Here is a 14,647-nt window from a genome sequence, read left to right as displayed (position 1 = left end):
CTGAGAAGCTGTTGTTTTAGGAACAGAAGGAAAACTCTCCCCACACAGGAAAGAATGTCATGGGGGCCTTACACCGAGGCTACAACAATGAATAGACACACTTCTCGCAACACCCACTCCACAAAGAAAGGGGGGGCGCGGCATTTACAGTAACTCCCAACAGCCAGGACTCGCCAGCCCGGTTTCTGTGACTGCAGAGCCTGAGGGCATATGGGTTTCTTCACTGGAAGGAAGACTTTTCGTGAGCTGAGCTGCCGACATTCAAGGAAGCGGACAGCGGAAGCTGGGGCCGGGGAGGTGGGGTATCCTGGACGGATGCAGTTGCACAGACATGGGTTCCATACTGAGGGGCCACACTTAGGAAAACAGGGGTGGCCTCAGCGGTGAACCTTCGGGAAGGGGCTTCTTAGGCCAGAGATTGTACAGTTAGAAACTTGAGCAACTCGATGTGCTTTATTGCTAAGTTAGTATGATGCAGAAGAATGGGGCATCGCTGCACTGCCCGCCCTTCCGGTGCGCCCACCGGTGTCCGACCCGCCCGGATCTGTCCTTTGCTGCTTATTTTCCACGGCGGAAGCAATGATTTGAACAGGGCAGGTGCTGCGATCTTCCCCTTTATGTGCCACCCGTACTAAATGGGCTTTGCCCATTTACCTGCCTTTGATGAAACACAGGTGAAATTACACGTTGCTGAGCAACGGAAGCTTCCGGCATCGCGTGTCCTCCTCCGGCTCTCTCCCCTTCCAAATCATTAGACATCGTTCATGGCTCCACGTCCACACTGGGAATAACACACGAGACTTCACAGCATCTTGAAACGAAAAGTGAGTGGCGCTGCTTCCTGGCAACAGGATGTCCACGACGTGAATTTTCCCAGAGACACTAGACTCTTTCAACGCCAGGGCCGTCAGCTAAGGCAGACGCAGGTGGGGTGCACGCCTCGCTGAGCTCTCACAGAAAGCTCCCTACTTCCTACTAACACGCATTCTAGAAAGAGAGGTCACGTCCATTTGCTTCAAGGCGGTCTGGGGTTTTTTCTTCCCAGCGTGTGTGCGCACGCGTGTGGAGAATGAGTGTAAACATGGGCAGAGATGCTAAATGGGGGCGGGGCGTCTGGGTCGCTCGGTCGGTTGAGCGTCTGACTCTTGATCTCAGCTCAAGTCATGACCTTGAGGTTTGTGGGATGGAGCCCCTCTGCCGTTAGCAAGGAGCCTGCTTGGGATTCTCTCTGCCCCCACTGTCTCTGCCCCTCCCCTGCTCGTACTCTCTCTCTCTCTCTCAAAATAAATAAATAAACTTAAAAAAAAAAAAAAGAAATGACAAATGAGGCATGTAAGAATGATTAGGTTCCTGACCTGACAGTTTTCCCCAACGCTCAGCAAACTCAACCACTCCAGGCAATGTTTACTTCAGCCATTCTGCTATGCCATCCAGAAGAACTCACCAAATATTGCAGTGTCACAGGAAAACAAGGCTTTGACGTGTTTATAACAACCTATCGCACGAAGCTATTTATGAAACCCCAGAAAGCCTTGGGGGCCGTCCACTTTCAAACCCCACCGCAGGCTCTGGGCCATTAGCCGAGCTGAGTAATCTCGTGGTGCGAGCTGAGTAATCCCGTGGTGTGATTCTGGATCCGCCGACCCTGAGAATTTAGGGGCCTCGGGGACCCGTCTTAAGTCCTTCAAATGGAGGCCCCAAAAGGCACATGACTGTTTTGCTGTCATCGGTCTCCTGGCAGGTATGCCCGAGTTCTGGCAAGCCCCCCCACTCTGCACTCTGCATTTCGGGGTGCCAGTTGACTTCATTTGTGTATTTATATCCACCTTGCTCCAAAAAGGATGTGAGGCAGCGTAAGGAATAATAAACACACACTCCCTCATTGTGCCCTCGCTGGTGTGCCTACGTTCCCGCAGGGGACAGAGTGCACCCTCGCACTAGGGCTTGAACGACAACATAAAGAAAGTGAAACAGGGCTGCAGAATGCAGAACGTGACATGGGCTGGGGGTTGGGTAGCGAGGGCTGTTTCAGGGAAGACCTTCCTATGAACTAACGATGCAGAGAGAAATAAAACACTCTTTGGAAATGGACCGCGTTCCTCGGGAACAGAAGTCCCTTATTACAAAATCCAGGAGTGAACATTCCAGCGCTCTGACCATCATTTCTTACGGCTGGGCTGCTGGCGGTGGGGTGGGGGGGGTGGGGGGTAAGAGACCAGAGCTGTCGCCCAGAGACCCACACTCAGAAGGGCCCGGTGCATGGGGTTTCACGCCCAGTAGCCGCTGTCTTGAAGTCTGTAATAACTTTACCTCTGAATTTCTGTGTTTTGAAGGCGCAGGCTGATGGGACAACGGCGCAGGGCTCTGGGACCCTGCAGCCTTACACCTGGCCCACCTGCTGCCACCTCCCCCAGGGCTGGTTCTTGACTCCCTGCTTCCTGCCCCCTGATGTGTGCACTTCCTTACCAAGTCGCAGGGCACGGTCTGGGGCATCTGTGACAGTCTGTGCTGCCTAGAGTACCCCCGTACCCCAGGGACCATGACACTGAATAGAAGGTAAAAAAAAAAAACAAAAAAACAAAAACCAAAAAACCCAGCATGACAGGTCCAGAGAGAGACCACAGAAGGAAGAAAAAGGCTTTTTGTCCTACACTTTGAACAAGCAATCCAACAGCTTCTGTAGCTGGCCCCGTTCACACTAAGTGCTGCCCAGGCACCGTGGAGAAGGCACAGGTGGAGTTTTCTTTCTGCCCACTGCCTGCTCTCCCCCGCTCCCCGTGCCCGACCACTCTTGCACTCCCCCTCCTTCCGCAATCGTTCGTGGACCTGGGGAGCTGCTGGGTCCCGGCGAGGACACTGGCCGCCCCTCGAGCTGCCGCGTCCCGCAGGTCACAGTCAGGCGCGGAGCCAACTCGCTTGGTCTCCGTCCCCTTGTCTCCTAGCCAACCAGGCGACCGTTCCAGCGATGTTTTCCATATTCTACAAATCATGGAGAACAGAAAACAGGAGTTCAAGAAAAGACGAGTTTCTACAGCCGAACCGGGAGCTCTCTTTCATCAGGCCATTCGCTTAATTTGACTTTTCATTTCCCAAGACGAGGATGTAATTAATTCTCTTTTAACCATATCCTCAAAGAAAACCCTTTCCTGTGGATTTAAGAAACTTCCCACCAGGATTGCCGAGACCCCGCCGACACTGGTTCTTGGTCTTTCGCGGAATCTGGATTAGAGACGTCACGAAAAAGCTTCCTCAGCCATCCACTGACCCTCACTGCGCTGTGTGACTAGGGGCGACTGCCAACTGTTTCGTATCTCCCAGGGTCACCCCGACTCAGACAACAGACAAGTTTCTACAAACTGCATAGGAGCCCAGCTGAAATAAAAGTTACCTTTTTTTAACTTTTAAAATGAATTTCAGAAAAGGGGCCACACATTCTAGGGAAAAATGAGGACCCGATACGCACTACAGTGACAAATGCTCAGACGTGGTACTTGGGTTCCTAAAGAACCCTAAAGAAGCATTTGGATTTATTTTATTTTTTTTAAATTCAAACTCAAGTCAGTTAACATCTAGTGTCGTATTGGTTTCAGGAGTAGAATTTAGTGATTCACCTCTTACATACGACAGCCAGTGTTCATCCCAACAAGTGCCCTCCTCAATGCCCACCCCTCACCCACCCACCTCCCTCCATCAACCCTCAGTTTGTTCTCTGTACTTAGGAGTCTCTTGCAGTTTGCCTCCCTCTCTGTTTTCATCTTATTTTTCCCTCCCTTCCCCTATGTTCATCTGCCGTGTTTCTTAAATTCCACATAGGAGTGAAATCATCAAATACTTTTGCACTGTTGACGAGAAGTATTTGGATTTCTTACATGCTACTTGAATTTCTAACCAGGCACTTGGATTTCTGACCAGGTATTTGGACTTGGAGTACAACACCTGCATTTCTGCCATGGTATCTGAATTTCTAGAAAAGGTACTTGGAGAGCCGTCTTGGGAACTTAGATTCTTGATGTAATATTTGTATTTCTGATGCAGTATTTAAATTTTTTTAATGTTTATTTTATTTTTTGAGAGAGAGAGAGAGAGAGAGAGAGAGACAGAACACAAGCGGGGGATGAGGAGGGGCAGAGAGAGAGGGAGACACAGAATCTGAAGCAGGCCCCAAGCTCCCCACTATCAGCATGGAGCCCGACATGGGGCTCGAACCCATGAACCGTGAGATTGTGACCTGAACCGAAGGTGGACTCCACCGACTGAGCCACCCAGGTGGACCTGATGCACTATTTAGATTTCTGGGGGCGCCTGGGTGGCTCAGTCGGTTTTGCACCCAACTCTTGATCTCCTCTCAGGTCTTGATCTCAGGGTTGTGACTTTAAGCCCCGTGTTGGGCTCTATGCCGGGCATGAAGCCTACTTAAAAAAAGCAAAAAAAAAAAAAAAAAAAAAAAAAAAAAAGATTTCTGATGCGGTCCGACTCAGTACACAAGCCCCACGCTGGGGTCCTTGGTGCCAGGCGTGGGGCACGAGCTTGGCCGGCTACGCCCAGGCCAGGCAGGAGTGCCTCACTGTACAGATGGAGGCACCCCCCCACCCATCTGAAGGAGCGATGCTGATCTGCCAAGGAGTGGAAGCAGGCTGGCAGGGAGTGACCGTGAGACAGGAGCTCAACAGCTCTGGTCCCCAAGATGCGCGCCCCCCCCCCCCCCGCCTCCCGGTGCTATTTTCCATTAAGGTTATGGACCAGAGGCGGCACATGAGCCCAGCTGGGTGGACAGAGGCCGCTTGGAGTAAACAGGCAGACGAGGAGGAAGCTTGAGTGAGTGGCAACTGATTATATTACTGGGCTCTCCGGGAGGGAGACTGACCACGTGGCTTTCCAAGCAGAATGGATTTGTAGCAACGTGAAAAAAAGAATTTTTTTTTTTTTTTTTTAAACAGCTACACGGCATTCAACAACATTTGTAGAGAAAGGAGGGTCTGGGGATGTATAATGAGGTCCGACCGCCTCTACCCTGGAGCAGCATAGTCACAGGATGATTTCATCACTGCTGTTTCATAAGAGTCCCGGGGAGGCTAAATGCCTCCCCTCTGTGGTATCACCATGTCCCCCTGTCCCAAACACGCCGAGCACCACGGTGCCCAGATGATAGCACAATTTTTTTTTTAAAGGAAACATGTCTTAATTCTCAGCAGGAGGAAAAACAGACAGCCATGGGTTGTGAATCACTCATTAAAAATTAAATAAATCCACCCACAACAGGAAACAGCACAACAGAATGTCGGCGGTGACTTCACGTTGGAAGGAAGCCAGAAACAGGACTTGGAAACAGTGATGGCTCTGAGGGTGATCTTGCCCACACCGCGTGCATTCAGGACGCTAACCTCTTCCCGCGACAGGCACTTTCCAGCCTGTTCTTCTGCTGAGGACTCGCACCAGAGGGAAGCAGAGAGGCCCCAGGGGGTTTCCATGGTTTCTGAAAAGATTAAGCAATCTGCCTTCCCAGGGAATCACTTCTTCGGGTACCACAAACCATCATGCAACCCCCAGAACCATTTGCCAGAACGGGTCTCAGAACGGTGGGGAAAGGGCCTTTGTTTTACTAACTCGTGTTTCTGCTCAAGTTTTAAAATCAGAGCCGAAGGATTCACAGTCTTTAATTTGTGCACGCGCACAACATCATGGGAAGAAGACTGCCCTTCAGAAATGTTTTCCCACTGGGGCACCTGGGTGGCTCAGTCGGTTAAGCATCCAACTTCAGCTCGGGTCGTGGTCTCTCGGTTTGTGGGTTCGAGCCTCGCTTCGGGCTCTGGGCCAACAGCTCGGAGCCTGGAGCCTGCTTCGGATCCTGTGTCTCCCTCTCTCTCTCTGCCCCTTCCCTGCTCGTGCTCTGTTTTTCCACCTCTCTCAAAAATAAATAAACATTAAAAAAAAATGTTCTCCCACTAATAAGGCCCTGCTTTCTATGCTTCCTGGTTCTTTTGGAGGCAGTGGGAGCTAACATAAACAAGAGCAGAGGCAGAGAGAGCAGCAAAGGACGGCTGCTTTCCTTCCCGAGCGAAGGTTGTAAAACATTTACATCAGGAGGTATAGACAGACATCCTCCAGGGAGGGAAGGAGATGGACGTAACTGGTGGATTCACAGCAGTGGCTCCTTTAGGGAGATTCCTGTGTTAATGCCACATCCAGACAGGCATCGCCCTAGATCATCAACTTCACGTCTAGAAGAGACCTTAAAGAAATTGTCACCCAGCCCTTTACTTTTTTAGACCAAGAAGGTACGGCTCAGGGCATGAAGGGGCGTGTCTGAGTCACTCACACTCTAGGTCTGTCCAAATTCCTCTCCTAGGGTTCTGTGCAAAACGCACAACCCCACCTGCCAAAAGAAAGGATTCCGACATAGGCCCTATCGGCAATATTTCCTCAAGCCGGAAACTCGGACCTACCACTTGGGTTTTGAACACCCGGCACGATTATGGGCCCACAGGGGCCGCCTGAGGCACACCGGCGGAGGGAACAGACAAAACCTGGGAGGAAGCCGGGCAAGTGTGTGCAAAGAGATTAGAAAACTGAATTTGGTCAGCACATAGCATGTGGAAACACTCGGAACGCTGGCCAAGATCAACTCAACTGAGCGTAAAGTCATTCCAAAATATAATTATCTACCAGCACGCCGTTTGCCGGACCCGTGGGACATGTCCTCATTTATTGCTGTCCTCTATGCCTCGCATAACTGCAAAAGGATAGTTTTTCATGATGGGAAATGTTGCTTTCTTTTCGGCAGGTCTGCGTCCTCACTGCGGGGGTCGGGAATGAGTGTGGCCCGGCTTTTCGGTTTCAGAGGGAACCTGTGCCCCAGGGCGGGGGCCGCTGCACACGGGCGGGTCCCTTCCCACTGTCCTACCCGCTCACTTCTCCCAGGCGGCCTGGGTCTCTGTCTTCACTTCTTCAAGGCGAAGGTGAGAACGCACGCCTGTGCTGCCTCCAAGGAATCTCGGAGGCCCGAGTGAGGTCGTGAGCCAGAGCTCTGCAAACCGTAAAGTGCTCTACGTGCGTGTGCGTGATTATAAACGGCACAAGGCATTTAACTTATGTGGCAAAACAGGAAATAGATCAAGTCCTGTTTTGGTGAATAATAATTTCCACCGACATGACGATTTTAAAAAATTCATTTCTCAGCAGCAGCAGCAACAGCGTGGTAACGTGGTGGCTTTCAACATATTTTTACGTACAGTATTTGAACACAAAACCTCTATCATTGCTGACAGCAGACCAGTCTTGGTGGGGTTGTTTGAGATCAGTTAAACGCCACCAACGTATTTTTAAAAAGTTGTTAGGGGCGCCTGGGTGGCGCAGTCGGTTAAGCGTCCGACTTCAGCCGGGTCACGATCTCGCGGTCTGTGAGTTCGAGCCCCGCGTCAGGCTCTGGGCTGATGGCTCGGAGCCTGGAGCCTGTTTCGGATTCTGTGTCTCCCTCTCTCTCTGCCCCTCCCCCGTTCATGCTCTGTCTCTCTCTGTCCCAAAAATAAATAAAAAACGTTGAAAAAAAAAATTAAAAAAAAAAAAAAAGTTGTTAGAATCCAATCAGTCCCCATCATAAAAATCACACAAATCCATTTTTTTTTTTTTTCTGGCTTGTTGCTTATTGCTTGTTTCCACTCAAAACAAGAAGGAAAACTACTCAGAGAATCCGTTACAGGACGGATTTTCGTTCAGCAATTCCACAGAGGGTTTTCCGACATCTTAAATATTTTATACCAAACTCTGTACCATAATAAGCTGTTTAAAAAAGTCACCTCAGAGGGTCAGTCTTCGAACAGAATGGATTTATACTCCTGTTGCCCAGTGTCCCAGTTCACGTGGGGACATCCCCCAGGCCGTGGGACTAAAAGTTGGGGGCCAGCGAGTTCCCGCATCGAATGGGGGTCCGTCCCGGCTCCTAACATTGTGCAGACCTCATTCCCGATTCTGTGGCCCCGGGGGTCTCAGAAATACCTCTGCAAGTCACACACCCAGGGGTCACCTGGGAGACTCAGTCGGTGAAGCGTCCGACTTCGGCTCAGGTCGTGATCTCGCAGTTCGTGAGTTCGAGCCCCACTTCAGGCTCTGTGCTGACAGCTCAGAGCCTGGAGCCCCCTTCCGATTCTGTGTTTCCCTCTCTCTCTGTCCCCTCCCCTGCTCACGTTCTGTCTCTCCCTCTCTCTCAAAAATAAATAAACATTTAGGGGTGCCTGGGTGGCTAAGTCAGTGAAGCGTCCGACTTCGGCTCAGGTCATGATCTCGCGGTTCGTGGGTTCGAGCCCCGCGAGGGGCTCTGTGCTGACAGCTTGGAGCCTGGAGCCTGCTTTGGATTCTGTGTCTCCCTCTCTCTCTGTCCCCTCCCCTGCTCATGCTCTCTCTCTCTCTCTCTCTGTCTCTCAAAAACAAATAAACATTAAAAAAATATATTTAAAAAAAAGTCATACATCCCAAAAGTTTGATACTCCTCCTGTCCTCTTCCCCGCAGTGTGACCGACGCCACCGTCAGGCAGAGGACACCGTCTGTTTCCACACCGAAGTGCACAGGCTGGAAAGCCCGGCACACAGAACGCCAGCCCTGCCTCGTGCACCTGATCACAAGCTCCTTGAAGGACCAACTCACTGTCCTGCAGACCAGGTCCTTCCCACGTTCTCACTGTGTCATTTTGAACTAAAATGCCACTGCACAAATCTAGCTGATAAGGCAAGTTAGGAGGGTGGGTCTGATTATAAAAAATAATAATAATAAAAAAAGGAAACGTCCCATTTAGAATGACTGGGATTCTGACGTGTCACCCAGTCAGCCTGGGGCCCCAACAACAAGTGGAGATTGTTTTCCTAAAAGGTGGACCTCACCGTGGATTCCTGGCAGTCGGACAACCCGCCGGCCCTGAGGCAGCCGGCTCTCCACGGCACCGTCCCTGGGCACCACTTGGCCCGGCTGCGGTGGATTAAAACAGTTTCCTGAAGCATAAATCCCAGATTTCCTGCACGGGGCTGGACAAAGCGAACGGAGGCGCTTGCCAAATTTTCCCTTAACGACCGCTTCCTGCTAATACTCTTGCACTGGATTTTTAAACGCCTTAGGAATTATATCACAAACAACCACGGCCTAAATCCCAAGCGACGAGGAAAGTTCCCCTTTCCGGCGCCCCTTTACCTCCGGTCCTACGGGGATGATGCTGGGGAGCCATCCCGGCCCGCGAGAATCCATGGTTTCCTGTCAGCTGGAAAAAGATTTGTGGAAGAATTCCAGCTCTGAACTGGGTCCCCAGGAGCTCAGGGACGAGACACGAGTTTATATAGAAGAGCTGTGTTCCTATTTCCTCTAAGTGGAAACCATGACCGCTTAATATCCATGGCTTTGGCATATGACAAACAATTACCCAGCGGACCCTTTTAGGTGGTACTTCTTGGAAGAATGTTGAAACTTTCCTGGGGGGAGGGGGGTGGAAATGGAAACAAATGAGGGATGAATCCGTTTGTCACCAGCCGGCCCGCAGGCATTCTTCCAACGTGCCGTCACCTTCCAATCTCAGTTACGGGAGAATAACTTCTTCGCGGTTGGGAGAAACACATTTTGCTCGGGTAGGAAACCCAGAGGATCCGCTGATGCCAATAAAAACCCAAGAACAGGGCAAAGGCAGGAAATCGAAGTCAAATATCTGAGAAAGTGTTCAAGTCTTGTGAGCTCTGCACATCATACATCACGCTTGTCATTTCTGAAGACGCAGAGCCCAGCAGAGAAACCACCTGCAGAAACGGAGGCCCAGCTGAGGTGGTCAGAAGGCATGTTCCAAGGGGTCCGCCCTGCCTTGCCAAACACAGGCCAGGCCCCCGCACCTCATTTAAAAACCTTCAGATGCTTCTTTTCTTTTCCTGCCCTGGTGGCCATTCCCGCCAACACCGGAGAAGAAAAGGGACTTCGAAGAGAAAAACCACACATACGGAAACTGATAGAGGAGGAAAGATAGATCATTAAAGAGGAGACAGCTAGCGAATGAATACCGCAAGTTAATTTTAAAATAAAATTCACTGTTAATATCAGCACTTTAATTTCATTGCCTTTTATCCCTTTGGTATTTCCAAGAACCAAAGTGAAACAGCCAAGTTCCAGTATCATTTAATTTTCCTCACTGGTGGATACCCTTTGGTATAACAAAACAAGACCTCCCAGAGCCTGGAGAAGATATTTAAACCTTAATTACGTGTCTTGCATAAATTCTTAATTCTGACATTCCACTGCATTATTTAAAGACAAGGCAACGGAGACCCACAGAGTCGTAAGCGTTGTCGGGTTGAGGGACCTTGGTCATGTTCAATGGTGGATATGAATTATAGTATTACTTCCCCAGTCTGTATTTACATAGTACAAAAAGGAGAAACAAAAGAAAACCAGGGGGATGGTGGTCATGCTAAAAAGGCCCTTCTTAATCCAGTTTAACAGGGGAAAGTGGACTCTTTTTTTTAAGGCCAGATATTAATATAGAGCGTCTTTTTTTTTTTTTTTAATGAAAAATCAGGGTGTGTGGCTAGAAAAAAAGAACTCCTTTGCTCTCTGTTACAGTCCTGGGACATACATCACTACCCACTTAAATGCCCGCTTGGTATTTTTACTTTTTACTTTTAATTGCAATTTTTTAAAAAGTTTATTCATTTACTTTGAGAGACAGTGTGAGCAGGCGAGGGGCAGAGGGAGAGGGAGAGAGAGAATCCCAAGCAGGCTCCACGATCAGTGCACAGCCCGCTCGAAACCACGACTGTGAAATCATCTGTTAGTCGGATGCCTAACAGACTGAAGCAGTCAGGTGCCCCTTATTTTTATGTTTTTATCTTAAGAGAGAGAGAGAGAGAGAGAGAGAGAGAGAGAGCACATGCATGTGTGCAGGGGGAGGGGCGGAGGGAGAGAAAGAGAGAGAGAGGGAGGGAGGGAGAGAGAACCTTAAGCAGGGTCCATGCCCAGGGTGGAACCCACGGCGGGGCTCCCTCCCACAATCCTAGGATCACAACCCGAGCCAAAATCAAGAGTCGGATGCTCAACCTACTGAGCCACCCAGGCGCCCCTAAATGACATCTTTAAACGTTGGAAACAACTGCCATAATTTTGCGATGATGTTAATTACATCAATTTTATTACCTGCTAACTCGGGGTGAGCTCATTTATACATTACAATGACCCCAGGAAGGGACTGACAGCTGAGAGCAGAGGGGGCGCCCGGGGCTCCTGGGCTCACCCAGCAGGTGTCTACTGGGCTCCTGCAGCCACCCCACCACCTGAGCACCATGGCTTGGGACAGTCACCGACCTCAGGGGGCTTGTTCTCTCCTGCCCTGCCCAAAGTGAGCTGTTTATTTAGTTCTAACTGACTCCAAACCAAATTTCTAAGCCCACAAATTAGAAATCAATTCCTTTCTGTTAGTGGAAATCCTGAAACTCTGGGACAAGACTCAAATGTTTAGCAGTGAATGTTTAGGCTAAGAGAGCCATCCGATATTCTAACCCTGATGCCCCCAGCAGCAGATTCCAACAAAGGCTTTCAATGAGGTAGCCACCAAAGCAGGGGCTTATGCTTGGAACAGACTTTCCTCGCATCGAAGAGAAAATTCCTAAAATAAGCAGCCCTTGTTACCTAACAACTCATAGCTTCCGAGAGCAACCTTTACTTTCCTCCTGGAAGGGAGGTGAAGCGGGGGCTGGGTGGCTCCATCAGTGAAGCATCTGGCTCTTGACTTCGGCCCAAGTCATCTCACAGTTCTTGGGTTTGAGCCCCATGTCGGGCTCTGTGCTGACAGGGGGGAGCCTGCTTAGGAGTCTCTCTTCCTCTCCCTCTCTCTCTGGGCCTCCCCTGCTCACATGTGCTCTGTCTCTCTCTCTCTCTCTTTCTCTCACAGAATAAATAAATAAACCTTAAAAAAAAAAAAAGAAAGAAAGAAAGGGAGGTGAACGATGGGACCAGGTTGAGTGACATGGCCAGGGAGCAGGTGGAGTTGCCAAGAGGGCAGGAAACTCTGGAATGGGCAAATGGCAAGACTGGGTTTGGAGGAATCGGTGTGGAGTGAAGAGCCAAGGAGGGTAAAGGTCAGATGTCATAACAAATCATAACCCCAATCTTGTATTTGGGGAGGGGATGAGTCTGTGGGATGAGACCCTCAAATGTTTCATTCCAGCAAGATAGGGAGCCCGTGCTCCTGACGAACAGCATGTTTAATATCCATTGAAACCAATATGGATGAGCCAATGCCTCTCGCTTAGGATTCTGAGGCACTAAGGGACTGAAGACTTCTTGTATGTAAGTCTCTACCCCTGGATATGATTCCAGTAATATTCCCGCTCTTGGAGCCCACTGTTGACTTTTGCTGAAGTAGATCATGCCATTGAAAACTGATTCACATCCGATAATGATGGCATAGAGAAGAGGGTCAACGCAATTAGCTTAGCAGGTGACAAACGGAGCCTTCCCCATTCTCTATCTCGATAAACCGCTGGCTGTATCTGCATTCCTCTGAGACAGGGAGCAAGAGTGCGTACAACCCACACGCATTCGATCGCACCGGGACCACCGTAAGCATTTACACCCAGACGGAACACTGCCACGAGACCAAAAGGGGGGGAAGCCAAAGCCAAACAATCGACCCAGCGACCTTAGAATAATTCAGGAGGGAGTCAGAGTATTTCATACAAGGTGACGCATGTGAGAAATACAACGTCCTGGCCGCCTACATCCGGTGCACTCACCGAACGTTAGCACACGCACCACCGTGCCCCCAGAGCCACCTGCCCACATACTGCGGCCACTTCAAGAGCTCTTAGATTTTCTTCCCTTGATCTCTTTGGGGGATCTTAACACCAGTAAGTCGACTGAGTAGAACACAAAAAGGCGGTGGTGTTTCCTTCTCTAAGTACTAGGACATCAGGGCCGTGGAACATTGCCTCGATCTCAAAAGGCATAAAACGATGTGACAATGACACTGTTTCTTTTTTTTTTAACCCAAAGTGCATTCCAGAAAAGCTCCTTTTCAGCAGTTTCCCCCAAAGCAGATCAATTTAAGAGGCAATTACCATCAATGCAATTACGTGCCTCTGTGTTCCCTAATAGTCATCCAATGTGTTCAGCGAGATAAGGAGAGGCCCTTTGAAAAGTACAGACAAATCAGTGAAAGGAGAGCAGGTTGAAATTGTATTCTCAACAATATAGTTCAGGAGACTGAACAGCAAAGCCAGATTTCAAACACACACACACACACACACACACACACACACACACACACTGATGTAACCAAAAGTATGATATGAGCCTCTTCAAGTAGGTTAAGGCATAACATTCAAATACACCAGCTGATCATACTGGCCCTCTTTCTCTAGAAATAATGCTTCGCTAACACCGAAATCCCATGAAATTCCACACCCCCTTTTTTTTTGTTAACTACACATCAGAAAAAAAAATGTTTAAGTTTTGTACTCACCCAGGGAAAACGAAGGCTATAGTCTGAAAAAGAAAGGGGGAAAAAAAAAGAGAAAGAATTAGTTTTCTGGTTACCTGTGTTAGTTAGTTGCTCATTCTAGTCACTTCTTGGTCTACAGCTCTAGTTGGATGTGCTCATTTTTGCTTCGTTGTTGGGGTCTTCTTGAGGCCTCTCTATCTATCTACGTGATGATGACATTTTTTGCTACAGTCATCAGCTTTCAAAAAGTGCCCTGCCCCAAGCTCTCCTGTGATCTCTGGTTGTCAGTGTTGGGGGTGGGGGGCGTGGGGGCTGACCTGGATCAGAAGCACTGGGTGTCTAGTCCCCAGCCTGGGAGCCCCCCTCTTCCGAGGCGGTGCCCTCTGTCCCTCTTCCCAGACACCGCCTCTTAAAACCTCCATGGCTTGGCCCCTCATCCAGGTTTTCCAGCTACATCATTATCCAGCCTGCTCACTCCTCAATAATTTAGCTTTTATGTCCTTTTCGTTTTTAACAGCTCATTAGGATATAATTTACATGCCATAAAGTCCACCTGTGTACAATTCAATGGTTTTTAGCATAACCACAGAGTTTTACAGCCACCACCATACCTAAATTTAGAGCATTTTCATCATCTCAACAGAAACCCCACGCCCATTAGTTCATTTTAGCTCTCCAGCCCATCCTCCCCCCACCCCCTCTCCCCTGGCAACCACCAATCTACTTTCTGCATATGGATTTGTCCCTTCTGGACAGTTCATAAAAATGAGATCCTACAGGACGTGGCGTTTTGTGATTTGCTGCTTTTACTTAGTACATTTTTGAGGTCCGTCCATGTTGGAACATGTACCAGTTCTTGGTTCCTTCCTGTGGACGAACACTCTTTCATTTCCCATACACCATATACCGTGCTCTGTCTATCCACTCCTCAGCTGGCCCTCGGGTTCGTGGCCGCGGCCCTCGGGTTCTTGTGTGAGCGGCTAGTAGGGAAGCCTCACGCTGGAGCTAGAGACCATGAAGAGTTGTCACCATGCATCTGTGCCGTGAGATGTTTCGATCGCCACTATTTTTAAGTAGCTAATGTGGTGCCCGGTGCCTTCCACCAAAATAGAATACTTCTTATCTTAGTCATGGCCAGGCTACATATTTGACACCAAAGACAGCACTCTCCAGCACACAATCATAACAAG

The 14,647-nt window shown here is 49.4% G+C and overlaps 1 long non-coding RNA gene across 1 annotated transcript; it reads right to left on the bottom strand.

Moving 5' to 3' along the window:
* Positions 1–955: 955 nt before the first annotated feature.
* On the bottom strand, positions 956–7,330 carry LOC125917609 (uncharacterized). Its single transcript, XR_007456240.1, has 2 exons — positions 2,756–7,330; positions 956–2,310 (listed from the first exon to the last, which is right to left on the bottom strand). It is a non-coding gene; the product is annotated as an uncharacterized LOC125917609 (long non-coding RNA).
* Between the last annotated feature and the right edge of the window lie 7,317 nt (positions 7,331–14,647).

The sequence above is a fragment of the Panthera uncia genome, unplaced genomic scaffold (genome assembly GCF_023721935.1).
Source record: "Panthera uncia isolate 11264 unplaced genomic scaffold, Puncia_PCG_1.0 HiC_scaffold_2084, whole genome shotgun sequence".
Taxonomy (NCBI): Eukaryota; Metazoa; Chordata; class Mammalia; order Carnivora; family Felidae; genus Panthera; species Panthera uncia.
This window is presented reverse-complemented; position numbering and strand designations above follow the sequence as displayed.